The following is a 14,591-nucleotide window of genomic DNA, read 5'->3' as shown; positions in this document are numbered from 1 at the left end:
AAAACCAGCACCTTAAACCTGATCCTGTACTCCACCGGGAGCCAGTGCAGCTGGTACAGCACCGGATGGATATGATCTCGCAGCGAAGACCCCGTAAGGAGTCTCGCTGCGGCATTCTGCACCCGCTGGAGTTTCTGGGTCAGTCTCAAGGGCAGCCCCACGTAGAGCGAGTTACAATAATCCAGTCTGGAGGTGACCGTCGCATGGATCACAGTGGCTAGGTCAGGGCGAGAGAGATAAGGAGCCAACTGCTTAGCCTGGCGGAGATGAAAAAATGCCGCCTTTGTTATAGCTGTAATCTGCGCCTCCATAGAGAGGGAGGTATCGAAGATTACACCCAAACTCTTCACGGATGATGCTGGCACTAATTGCACCCCCGCAAGAGACGGGAGTTGCCCCCTCAATCCCATATCGCTCCGTCCCAGCCAGAGGACCTCTGTCTTCGAAGGATTTAACTTCAACCGGCTCCCACGTAACCATCCAGCCACAGCTTCCAGACATCTGGTCAGTGTATCTGGGGCCGAGTCAGGATGGCCGTCCATCAACAGATAGAGTTGGGTGTCATCGGCATACTGATGGCAACCCAGCCCAAAACTCCGGACAAGCTGGGCGAGGGGGCGCATAAAGATGTTAAAAAGCATCGGGGAGAGAATTGCACCCTGAGGCACTCCACACACCAAGGAGTGGCGCGATGACAATTCCCCCCCCAAGCGCCACCCTCTGTCCCCGACCGGAGAGAAACGAGCGCAGCCATTGAAGGACTGTGCCCTGGATCCCCACGTCGGCAAGGCGGCGGTCCAGGAGTTCGTGATCGACCATGTCAAAGGCTGCTGACAGGTCTAGAAGAATCAGCAGCCCCGACCCGCCTCGATCCAGCTGCCTGCGGAGATCATCTGTTAGGGCGACCAGAGCCGTCTCGGTCCCATGACCAGCGCGGAAGCCGGACTGGAATGGGTCGAGAGCAGATGCAAACATGCAAATGTGAAGGTTCCTGGTGTTACACTGAGCCTTGGTTTGGTATATCATCTGAACCCAGACTTGTGGTTTTATCTCACTTCAGACAGACCACAAGCTCTAGTCTAAGTTTCCACTTGGTTTACAGCTTAGGGTCTGAAGGACACAAACAGGCCCAGTTCAAGAGGACACACTAAGCCAGGCATAGGCAAACTTGGCCCTCCAGATGTTTTGGGATTACAATTCCCATCATCCCTGACTACTGGTCCTGTTAGCTAGGGATGATGGGAGTTGTAGTCCCAAAACAGCTGGAGGGCCAAGTTTGCCTATGCCTGCAGTTCACAGCAGTGCAGCAGTAGCAGGACTGGGGGAGGGGTAATGCAGCTGCTGTCCATGTTAAGTCATGATTTGGTTTGGTGTCACGTGCACACTGAGCTGTGGTGTTTCACTTTTCTACTGAACTATCTCAAATAAGAAACTTGGAACAATATTCAAGTACTATGCATAGTTTGCTTCTGTTTGAGTGCAAGGTTTGGAGGGTTCTAAGAAGAATGAAGAACTACCGTATTTTTTGCACCATAACACTCACTTTTTTCCTCCTAGAAAGTAAGGGGAAATGTCTGTGTGTGTTATGGAGGGAATGCCTACAGGTGGCATGCCTACGGATTTTCCTAAAACTACGTTCGTGTTATGGTCGGGTGCGTGTTATAGAGCGAAAAATACGGTATTATGAATCCCATTGTAGTTTGCTTCTCTCAAGGATTTTAGATGCTGCAGTGAGGTCAGGCTAAATCCTCTTTTTTATTTATTTCGTTATATCCTATACCTTCACATATTAACTGCCACCACATGTCTGCCCTTCTGAGCCTTTTATTAAAAGCACCTTGATAATATACTGTGGTTCTAAAAGTTGGCATTTGTGTTATTTTTGCTGCCTTCATGTGTCTCATCATAGTTTAACCAAAAGGGGAAGATTGTTAGAAGTCTTCAAAATTCTAAGAGAATCAAGTGATTCTTTTCTGCATTATTCTCAATCCCAGTGTTTTAATAAACTCTAGAAGTTTGCTCTGGGGATTTATGAGTTTATGTATAAACTTTACAGCATAAACCTTTTGTACTTCAGACAGTATGCTTTTTGAACACCACAGCCTGAAAATACATGTCAGTATTAGTGTGTGCAGCTGTGATTTAGTCCATGTAACTGTCTGTAACACCTTGACTTATAGAGATAGATTTATGCAACATGGCTGTCTAATTTAGCCAACTCAGATTTTTAATTGACTTGTCCACTTTTTAGTTGAGAAATAGGCGTCCTTCGTTATCCTATAAAAATCACCTCTAAGTTTTCCTTTCTCGCACCTTTTCATCAGGAGGATAGTGTTTGATACTGTAGGAATACAAGTTTGGAACAGTTGTTTGAGTAGCCCTATTATTTCATCAAGGCTTGTTATTAAATATATATCTTTTGGCCAGAAGTAAAATTCCACCATCTGTCAGTAGGGTGCCTTTGTTTTAAGAATGCACTGGTTTTTTTTAAAAAAAAATGGGTCACAAGAATATCTTCTATCTCTCAGCAGTGGCTAGAACTATTATCGATTGAATTGATCTTGCTTCTCAGAAACAGACTGTATTTAAGAGGATGTATATAATCAATTCAGGTCCTTTGTCCTAAGAAGCCTCCTTGACTCATGTGAAAACTTCACCATATTGCTGAAGCTCACCTGCTAAAAATAGTTTCTTCCCAAGAAACTTTGGAGGTTGCTCTTATAAACCTAAATGCTGGTGGTTCCCAGTGTGAGACTTCTGAACTTGTGAGACAATGAGAAGATGATTCTATGTTCATCTAAAATACTAAGTGATGGTTGTTCTCTGTGTTACATTGTGATATTTTCATTTGTGTTTTTGTCATTATAGTTGTTGGAAACGTTATTTGTATAAGAAGGCAAATACATTCATGGTGCTTTATGTATTACTGGAGGCATTATATGGCTGAGGTTACTGAAGCTGAATCTAAACAAGGTTTGAAATTATTTTAACCAGCAGTTCTCATGACCTGGAGTGAATGGGAAGCAGGTCTCTTTTATGGGGATCAGCCTCTACTGGTTGTTCAAGTATGCAGACTTGCAGTGCTTCTAGGCCCATTACTTGGCAGCTAGAATATACTGTACTACAGTGGTCTCCTGGAAACAATGCAATTATGCACCAGGTCTATGATGTCTTTCTTTAGCCCACAGAATGCAATTTAAGGTGCTAGTTATGGCATTTATATCTTAATACCAGTAAGGCTGCTCTTCTCCCTTGTGTCTTGTTGCAGTCTCTATGATCAATCCAAACACCTTTCAAATGTTAGATCCATATGCCAAGATTATATAAAGTGAACTCACAGGGCCTCATTATAGGTGACTTACGCACTGTAACAGATTTTCATTTCTTCTGAAGGTTTGTCAGACTAGCAAGTTTGAGCATTTCCCCTATTTCATAATTTATTTCTTTTTATTATTTAAAACATTTACCGCAACAACTGATTCTCGTCACATTTTACATGATAGAATTGTGCGACAATGAGAACATCTCTGCAGTTTTAGCGACATTCTTTCTTGTAACAGGGCATTCTTTGAGTAACTCAGAATTTTCCTGTTTGGGTTGAACTTCAGTCACTAAAACATGATTTGGGGCATTGCTTATGCATACATTGAAATTTTAAGTTAGGAAAGAGTTTCATTTTAAATCTATTCTGTTTATATGTAGCAGTCTGAGAGTTTGTTTTACTTCCTTAAAAAAAAATAAGTGCCGTTGTGTTCTCCTTTTTTATAGTTAATTCTATCTGTCATGGGTGATACGGGTTACAAGCTAATTTAATTCAATACCATTCAAGCTGCATTAATATTATCTGTAGGAAGGAGTAGTAGGTAGTCCAGGGATTTCGACCATCATTGCTTAAACAGGAGCTTTATAGATTTTGATTATGGGGGGGGGGAATTACAGTGGTGCCCCGCAAGACGAAATTAATTCGTTCCGCAATTTTTGTCGTCTAGTGAATTTTTCGTCTTGCGAAGCACGAAATCCCATAGGAATGCATTGAAAATCAATTAATGCGTTCCTATGGTCAAAAAAAGTCCAAACAAAGCCAAATTTGGTACAACAACAGTTTATTAACTGCTCTTTAAAGTCACACATACTGTAAAGAGCAGTTCAAAAATTGAAGGGAAAATAAATTAACTTTATAAACAAAACATGTCTTTGTTTTTAGACAAAGAAAACAAAGTCGCGAGACGTTTTTGTCTTGCGAAGCAAGCCCATAGGGAAATTCGTCTTGCGAGGCAAATCGAAAACGAAAAAACCTTTCGTCTAGCGAGTTTTTTGTCTTGCGAGGCATTCGTCTTGCGAGGTACCACTGTATGCTGAGGCTACTACTTCAACCATCTGATACTTTATCAAAGAGACCTGAAACGTATTCATCTGCTTTAGACAATCCCAGGGGCTCGCCTAAAATTTTGCAGAATTTGAAACCTTCTCCCTCTAAAGAGCAGACTCCCAACCAGCACTACCCAAGCCATTTCACAAACTGCTTTCAAAAGTCCCCTCCGTTTCTAAAGTTATTTGCCCTGAGGCAAAGCAAGGATGGATGGTTGCAATTTCAGAAACACAAATCTAAAGTCCCATTTTAGGTGCACCTGATTATATGGATCCTTGCTACTGATTTTTCATAGAAATATTTAAAAGCACTTTTTCTTACAAAATATTGATTGATGGTTGCCATTGCAGTAGTGAATACTGTTGTGTGTGATTCTTTGTAACTTTTTGACAGTACAGCTTTAGGCAAGGATGGGGAACCTTTGGCCGTCCTGTAGGCCATTGCAGTCCTTGGAGCCTCTGTTCCTCGCCACCCTCCTCCTCTTTGCATTCTGCTCTGGCTGCAGAGAGGAGGAATAGCAGCAAATCTCAAGTGATAGGGGCCTGATCTGGAATGGGATCCTGGTATGGCGGGGTAGAGGAGCTTAAAACTGTTTACCACCACTGTGGCCCTGGCACAGATCTGGCTTCTGCACCCGCAAATTGCATTGCCCCCAAAGAATCCATTGCAGGGATTGCATTCTTTCTTCCAATGGAAATTGCAAGTGCAGTAGGTCCAATCCAGATGACTGACCCAGGGAACAAAGGTTTAATGCTCTTCTACCTCCACACCAGGATTCCAGTCCAGATTGGGTCTCTAGAGCTTTCTAATTCCATTGTGGAGGAAACTTCCACCATGGAAGGTTTTCTCCAAAGCAGATTGGATGTGGTAGAGAGAGAAAATGAATGAATGCATAGGATGTGTTTGTGTGTTACTGTGGATGGAAGAAGATGGTGTGTGTGTGTGTGTGAGAGAGAGAGAGAGAGAGAGAGAGAATGAGAATGAGGGTGGGGTGGCGATGCATATCACTTGCATGCAGTTCCTGACATTACCTTTAAAGGACTGCAACCCCTCTGATGGTGGGTTGGGGAGGTTCTCCACCTCTTGTATATCTGATCCCCCTCCCCCAGCTATCTGCAAGGGTATGACTCTTTCAAATATACACATTAACTATTTCTTTGTTTTCTGATCTGAGAATACTACATAGATGCAAAGGATTGCAGTATAAAGTGCTACAGGGAAACTTGTGACAAAGAAATGACTAAAGAATATCTAAGGAAATAAACTGAGAGCAATGTCAAAACACCATGGAGTTATTTTAAACGAATACTGTAGCCTTGCTTAAGATAACATTTTTTAAGCAAGTGTATCCATTTTAATGGCTGTGAATGAGCATTGCTGTGAATGTGTACAACACTCCAAGGCCTTGTTTATTACTGCTGTCAACATTTATAGATGAATCACTTTGTGGAGCATTCTATTATCATTGAGAAGTCCCTGTCCTACTGCTCGTACCCTACTCTGTTTTGATGTAGCATCTACCTATGTGCTTCTTTGGTTGATTTATTTCGTTGCTGCATATCACTTTGCCAACAAAACTTGTGGAAGAACGGGAGAGAGTTTTCAACCGCAGAAGGAAAACTCTATTCTAAGCAGGCATCTCTGAACATCAGGAAACTAGATAATATAGATGTCTCTTGTTCTTTGGAATAAATACTTCTGAACAATAAATAACATATTAAATAGCATTAATTGGAGATCTGAGCAATAGGCATTCATGTAACAGGCTTCTGCTAGCTCCTGGGATGTGGGAGGGGGAAAGTGGTATTTGGATTTGGACCATGCCAACAGGTGGCATAAACAGTTCCATCATTGCTTTGGATCTAGGTCTTGCAGTATAATTAGTAGAAAGACTGTGAATTTGCACAAATGCTGGTAGTTATAAGTTTGACTAATGCAACCCTCCCCCAAGACTTTAGTTCATTTAGTAGAGTGCTTCCAGAGTAAATTTGTTAAGTTTGAATCAAGACTTAAGAGTATTGCCCCATAGAAATCAATGGGACTGAATTTAGCCATGACTAAGCCTGGATCCAATCCATATTTTTAAAATTACATCTATAATAAGCATAAGTAATTGAGTGCAACCTTATTTTGGCGTAATCATATGTTATGCTAGTTTTCACAGGGAAGTATAAATTTAGATACTGCCTCAAAATAAGGTAGTAAAGGTAAAGGTACCCCTGCCCGTACGGGCCAGTCATGTCCGACTCTAGGGTTGCGTGCTCATCTCGCTCAAGAGGCCGTGAGCCGGCGCCGTCCGAAGACACTTCCGGGTCATGTGGCCAGCGTGACGAAGCTGCAGCTGGTGAGCCAGCACCAGCGCAGCACACGGAAACGCCGTTTATCTTCCCGCTATGAAGCAGTACCTATTTATCTACTTGCACTTAAGGGTGCTTTCGAACTGCTAGGTGGGCAGGAGCTGGGACCGAACTACGGGAGCTCACCCCGCCGCGGGGATTCGAACCGCCGACCATGCGATCAGCAAGTCCTAGGCACTGTGGTTTTACCCACAGCGCCACCCATGTCCCACTGCCTCAAAATAGTAGGGTTAAAATCAATAATGTTAAATATAAAATCAATAATGTTAAATATATGTATTTGCTGTACTTTGGTTTCTTTTTTGCGGTTCTTTGGAGCATAATAACAAAGAATGTGTGTTGTTATTAAGAAATATAATTGGGGGTATATTTATTGTACAATGAAAGTCCAATCAGCAGCATATCTAAAGGTAGGGAGTGACCATTGTCTGAAACTCTGGAGGGTAGTCAGTCTAGAAGACAGTACCGAGCTACATGGGTCAATGTTTTTGAATTAGTATAAAGTCTTTGTGTGTTTCTATGTAATGTCAGGAGGCACATTCTTTGTAGTGTTAACAATGATGGTGTTTAACTCTGATATTACCAAAAGCCTGTGCGCAGAATGTAGTGCTAAAATAACTGCAAATGGGCATGTTTTGTGAATTGTTTTTAGTTCTTTTGAGGGATACAAATAGCTAAAATGTGATGCAAAATATATGGGAACTGCCTTTTAAGTGCTAATAGTAGTATTTGAAAGTCCAGTGCAGCGAGCGATTACAGAGTATCTGGGCTTGACAGTCTTGTGTGTGAGGCATTAATGTTTTGCATCTTTTCATGAACTTCTCAATGTGGCATACTTTCCCTCTGGAGCTGCAAAAGTAGCAGGCAGTTTCTTTTAATTCCCGCTGACTTTCATATCTGTGATGAAACTATGCTAAGAGAATATATAATGGAAGCAATGAGTTGACATTGCAGGATTGTGTAGTAAGTGACTTTTACCACTGCACATAAACAGAGCAGTTATTCTAAATCATAGCATCGGTTTCAGTCAGATAACCACTAAAATCACTGCACTGTGGTCTGCTGAAAATGCCATCATCCTTCATCTGCCACATTAAGCCCGGGGAGAGCAGGCAGCAGTAGTGCCTGCACTGCTGTGGAGAGGGATGAGCCCTGAACCAAGTGAAAAGATGTTCTGGAAGAACAGTAACCTTTCCTATGATGTGTGCCTTTTCCATTACATTTTTGACACAAAATGCTGCCAAATGATTTAACGGTGACATTTTGTTTTGCTGACTTTCCCTTTTTCTCATTAAAGAGAAACAAAAGTTGGCTTTGGGAAGGAATGAGTAGTCATGCGTTTTGAATTCTGTTACAGGAAGCCTAATTTGTAAAATTATTAAATGTAGGATTTTTCTGCAGCCGAGCTTACGAAGGATTTTGTTTCATTCTTTTTATTGTGTTTTTCAAACAAGTACTTATCTCCCGTGATAAGGTTAATTTCTATTGTCTTCTTTTCCTGTTACAGAAATTGCACATTATTTCTAATTACTGAAACCTCCCATATTGGCCTGTGACACTCAGCTCAACACTCTCCCATATTTGCTCTTCATAATCATTCATATATATATATATATATATATATATATATATATATATATATATATATATATATGCTTTCGTAGATTTTCACGGGTACAGGAATGCAGGTTATGGTGTCTTCGGGTGTCTTCCCGTGTAAGAGTCGGGGTGTCTGTGCGACGTTTCGACGAGGTCTCACTCGTCATCTTCAGGCTGGTGCTTTCGGCTTCTTGTTACTGGAACAGAGCAGAATCTGGTGTTTGAGTTCCTATAAATACTGTTGAGGGGTGTGGTGTATAGGAACTTCCTCTCTGCCCAGAACGTTGGAGGCTATACACCACACCCCTCAACAGTATTTATAGGAACTCAAACACCAGATTCTGCTCTGTTCCAGTAACAAGAAGCCGAAAGCACCAGCCTGAAGATGACGAGTGAGACCTCGTCGAAACGTCGCACAGACACCCCGACTCTTACACGGGAAGACACCCGAAGACACCATAACCTGCATATATATATATATATGTGTGTGTGTGTGTGTGTGTGTGTGTGTGTATGTATGTTCAGAAACTAGTTTAGAAAGGTGCATTACAGCAGCAGGCATAGTACCTGAAAGGCTCACTTCCTGCTACAAAATGTGGAGATTTTTTAATTGGGAGCAACCCCCTCTCCCCAGTAAATTATGGTAAAGCACAGAAGCTTATATACATCTCAAATTATTTATAGTTTGTAAAGTAGGGAAACAGAAAAGGTATCTTCCCCTAATGTGATGCACACATGTATTGGCAGAATTGGATTTTCTTCAGTGCAAGCTAGTGGCACTATGGTCAGTGCTGGACCTTGGGGTCTCAAATTTCAGCGGCGCCCTGTGCAATGGCAAGATTTGGTCCCCTTGCTTCCCATGTTCTATTCTAAATCATAATAGCGGTGCCCCCGTAACTCTGCGCCCAGTGTGACCGAACCAGTCGTGCCCCCCTAAATCTGCCTCTGCTACAGTTCCCTTTGTGTGTCAAGGCCCCCGAGCCACCCCCCAGGAGAATAAAGACATAAGGACACTGAATTTAGGTTAATGTTAATGGGCAAAATTTAGGCCACAACTTCATTGGTTACAGAATGTGAGCAGTATTGGCTTAGGCATTGGCAACAACAGACTATATCTGACTCCTGCCCGCCTTGCAGGAAGTCTGGTAAGGGTAACCCACCAGTAGGGGGAGCCCCAGCGATGCGGATTGACTCGAGCACCACGGGCGCAAGGCTGAAAAGTGAAGCCTCAGAGTCGTGCCACAGCTTAAATCGGCCCCGGTCATGCCCCCAAGCAACCTCATTGGCCGCCTGGCAACCTGATGAGGCCAGGGTCTCCCCCAGCGGGACATTGTCCTGCCCCCACGCTGAGGTGGGAGTCTAGGTGGCCTGACCGCACCCCGTCCCCACCCAGAAGTGGAGCCGATTTGTAATTCTTTTGCTGGTGTGGTGAGAGTCATTCTTTTTTGGAAGACATAACAGAGTCTTGAATGTGTTCTCCTTATTTCTATCCTGATAGATTTTAGTTTTGCAAAATTAATTAAAAATAATTTGAGGTGGGAAAACAGATTAAGCATTATATTAAGGCATGCTATGGTGAAAATGGCCAGCCAAAATTTGTGACATTGCACTAGAGTACTTATTCAATACCATGTCTTCTGAGGACCAAAAGGCATATCATCTTCACACTGTGTGGCATGCACAGAAGGAGGTCTGAAGTGTGTGTGTGTAATCAATTATCTGCCTCCTTTACATCTTTGGTATAGTTGTTTAAATGTTTATGAAATGATTAAAACACTTATCCTGCCTTTCCACTATATTGCAAGGTGGCTTATGATCAACATGATGAAAATGTAATAAACTAAAGTCATGAACTAATATAGTATAGTAACACAGCTGGGAGTATCATATCCAAGAAAGGGAGCAGGGAAGCCATTCCAAAAGAAATTTGACACAGTAATCGCAAACACATGCACTGACATTTTAAATACTATGGCTGTGTTAGCGACAAATAATACTGTGCAGGTTCATAGAAATCCCATTCATGGTTTTCTATTTAGTTCTCTATGGCTTTATAATTTGATATTTGATATTATGTGCCTCCACATTAGGAAATACAAATAGTGTAAATATGGTGCCTTTATGAGAAGTATGCAATTATTATGAGCCATAGTATTAAAAAAAATGCACAATTGGCTGTGTTTGTGCATACAAGTGCAAACCTACATGCCCCAATATCTGTAAATGATCACCATGTTTTAGTCCACAACGGTTGAAATTCTCAGGCTTTCCTGACAAATGTGCAATTATTTAAAAGTATACTACTACTATTGAAGACATTTGTGTTTGGGAAGGCTTTCCCTGAGGTGTAGCCTAGTCATTTACAGAAGCTCAATTTTTATATTTGATGAAATGTTTGTGTCGTTTTTGAGTTTGTCTGGATGGTTTTATTGTTTGAGTTTGTTGAATTGATTTTAATGTTCTTACACTTTGTGTTTGTTTCTGTGATTAGATTTTCCTTCGCAGGAACTTACTGTTTGACAGGATATGTTATGTTACTTTAAAAGTTTGTTTTAATAGTTTGAGATAGGGGAGAAAAGCTCACACACTATCCTTCATTTGGCCACACTTCATCTTTTTCAGTTCTGAGTTCAAAGTTTATGTGTCATTCATCTTTTAACTATGCATGCTTATACCAAAGAATAAACTAGCACAACTATCTTTATTGTAGAGGCAGTTGCAGTAAACTGTTTTCTAATTGAGGTTGCAGAGAAAGGGTAGAAACAAAAACACAAGAATTTCATGTCTAGTGCAATAAAAATATGCCAGGAGTCATAGGAAATCATGATGAGAAGGTTATAAAGATAGCATGGAGGCAGCTATCATGTGCAGTGGGAGCAGTGAAGCAGCCATAGCAATTTGAAAAAGCTTCAGTCTTCTTTAAAAAAATGAAAATCTCCTAGAAAGATAGTTACATGGCTGCTGGTCACCATATGTGACAGATGACAATTCAGAAGAGAAGCCACAGACTACCAAAAGTCACAGAATCCATGTGGGAGCTGTCAAAAATTGATTGGAACAATTCTAAGAAAGGAGAAAAAGACATTTCCATGACAAAGCTATAGAGTGAAAGGAAGAGAACCCGACACTTGTCAGGATAAATTTCCACCTTCCCCACCACTACATCTTATTTATGAAGATAAGGGTTTTCCCCTTCTTTTTGCAAGAGGCCAGTACTGGATTAACCATTGAACCTAAAATACTAGAACTTAAGTATACAAACTTTGATGCTAGTCACAGAAGATGGATTACATTCAGGATGTGTCTGAAATGGAGGAAAGAAATGACTCCCGTTCCTCAGCCTAGCAGCCAGCATAGCTATCAGCATTGGGAAAACTATAAAAAATGAATTGTAAAACAGTCTAGGAAAGAGAAACAACTTGTTCAGAAAAGTATCCATGGTCCTATCTGGGCTAGACAGTACAGTGTATCTCTAAAGGCAAACAAAATATGTATTCAGAGGCATAGACATACACCTTATTGCAGATTGATTGCTTTACCGTGAAGGATTTTTCACAACAAAAATTAGTTTGTATGTTTAATTTAAATCCCTTTGAATTAGAGATGTGGAATAATGTGTATCTCCACAATTGCTATGAGGATCCTGTTACCATATGAAGGATTTTTTGCGAGTTTTAGGCAATTGTCTGATTCTTGGCTAAATATGGCTTTAATTATCTAGGACCCCAAAAGGTAAAGATACATATTTTTTACAGGAAATGTCCAAATTACATTTGATTTAACCCTTCCAGGCTGATGGGGTTGCTGTGGATCCCAGCAGCTGTATGTTTAATATACTAAGCTACCAGAAGTCTGGTGGAGCCCTACAGAACTGAATGGAAGTGGAATTACCAATCACCTCAGCTAATTAGAGTTCATTCTGTTCCCAGCAACTTCTCAAAATAGGGTAAGGGGAGTAATTTTGCATTTTGCCTGTTTATCCTTTTTAGATTTCAGTTTCCTTTTTGCTTATGGCGCTTCAAGTGATTGAGTTTTTGGCACAGCCTGGGTTGGCCACACACACGCATACATACACAGAGATGGTTTCATGGTGGCGTGATTTGTCAGACAATTTGTTAAAAATGCGGGTGATGGCAGCATTTTAGAGTAATGAGCAGAGCTTGCATTGCAACCTGTCCAACCTCACAGGGCTGAGGAGAGTGCTTGAACCTGTTTGTCACAGCTAAACAGCCAGATATGACTCAGAAGGTAGAGGATCTTATTACATAAATGGTACTATCAAGAAGGAACCAAATCTAAAACTACAGCAGGTGTGAATTTAAAATGTAACTCTCTGTACAAAATAGTATACATGTCTTCCAGCTCAACAGTTTTCTAACCAATGGTAATATTTGCATCTTGGTCACAAAATCTGATATTGTACAAACAGGACCAACAAGTTTATCTTTCCAGATGGCCTCACATTTGTAATCTGAGACCTTGATTAGGTAGTATTAAAATATATTGCTTGGTTGTTTTCTGTTTTAACAAAGATGCAATCCGTTGCCATCAGTTCCTTAATTTGACCAGTCTGAGGTAGGCAATCATTTGATTGGCTGGGGAAGCCCAGCCAGATGGGCGGGGTATAAATAAATTATTATTATTATTATTATTATTATTATTATTATTATTATTATTATTATTCCTAACTGCATTGAGTAAAGGAAGTTCGCATAACATTTTCATCTCACTCTAATGAAAGGAAACACAACAGGGGGTTGTGTTCAGTGGTAATGTTGTCCACACAATTTGTTAGATAAATAGCTGAAGAATGAAGACACACATATCAATATGTAAAGGAAATTAATCATGAAATCAATAAGTACTCTTCCATTTAGGTGGTGAATGACTTGTTAGCACAATTTTCTGACTTCAGATTTATCAGGGTTAGTGACAAAGGACATGCGGCAAGGTGTGCAAAATCGGTTTCTTAAAAGCAAATCATTTTTGTACTCATTATGTCTACTTGGTTTGATTTTATTCTATGTTTCTGGTATTGGTTTTTTGCTTTGCAATTCAAACAGTCTCGATCAAGGGCTGAATATAGCAAACAAATATATATATGTATACAGGTTATGTGCACACGTTATCAGCATTGTATCAGTAGATAAAGACGAAACACTTGGGCAGTTTCCCACCATTGCAATTTTTAATACGGAAAAGGTCTCATCACGTGCTGACATGTTTGTCAGAATTTATAAACTGCTTTGTATTGTGAGCCGAAGCTGTTATTTTCTTTCTTTTTTGCTTACGTTTGCATTACAATTAATTTTTTCCCCTCATCTGCATAATTATGCATATTTTGAGGGTTTTTTACATTGGATGTGGAATTTTAGTCCACACCCTCCTTTACCTGTCTTTTCTTTTGCAATGTTCATATTTAGCTCCTCATTTCTTAATGTAATGGAAACCCCATCATTTGTGCATGATTTAGGAGTTCACCTCATGTCGTCTTTCTGAAGTGGAGATTGGAGAAGAATTCAGCTGATTTGCCTATTGAAATCATTTCTTGCTATTATCCATTGAAACCTGTGGCATCTTTCATGTTTCCTTTTTTACTCTGAAGTCCGATACCCACTGTCAGACTCTCATATTCTTGTCTGAGTCTTGCTAGGTCAAAAGTAAAATATGCAAGTGCCTTTCAGTTTCCCTTTGTTAGAAATTTCCGCGTTAACGCACCAGATGCAACTATCAGCGTGAGTACGTAGTTCAAGGTGCCCCCCCATCTAATCAGAGCACATGTAAGTTTTCCCAAAGTTTTCCTGCAGTGTTAAAAGTTTTAAATATGAAACATGATGGAATTAAGGGAAATAATGTGATTGGCATGTACAGTGTCTGCCATATAAATGCCGTAAAAATCACAGTAAACCCGACTTGCTATATTTCCTAATAAATATTGAAAAAGCAGGAATCTGTAATTCAGAGGTCTGGATTCGCAGATGACTTGTGCAAGTGGAAATGCAATTTCTCTGCTGCAACCCCTGTGCCTCATCACTGTCCCTTGACCCTCAAAAGCTTTTCATCGGTGTGGAGGCTGTCATAGGGAGGGAATGAGTCCGAAAAGCCCCACTGTGCATGTGGAGTTCCATTCATTTGTTTCTGGATCCAGCTCAGTAACTATAGATGCCCTATTGACATTATAAAACAATTGCTTCATGAGAACGCTGTGTGCTGCTTTGTAATTGTCAATCAACTCCTGCCTTTCCTGATTGGACACAAGAAGTATA

The 14,591-nt window shown here is 40.8% G+C and overlaps 1 protein-coding gene across 9 annotated transcripts in view; it reads left to right on the top strand.

Annotated features, from left to right (window-relative positions):
• Window positions 1-14,591, top strand: part of PHF14 (PHD finger protein 14) — a 136,239-nt gene that overhangs the window by 54,544 nt on the left and 67,104 nt on the right. The gene's annotated exons all lie outside the window — the stretch shown is intronic.

Source organism: Podarcis vaucheri (assembly GCF_965113315.1).
Source record: "Podarcis vaucheri genome assembly, chromosome: 12".
In the NCBI taxonomy this organism is placed as follows: domain Eukaryota; kingdom Metazoa; phylum Chordata; class Lepidosauria; order Squamata; family Lacertidae; genus Podarcis; species Podarcis vaucheri.
This window is presented reverse-complemented; position numbering and strand designations above follow the sequence as displayed.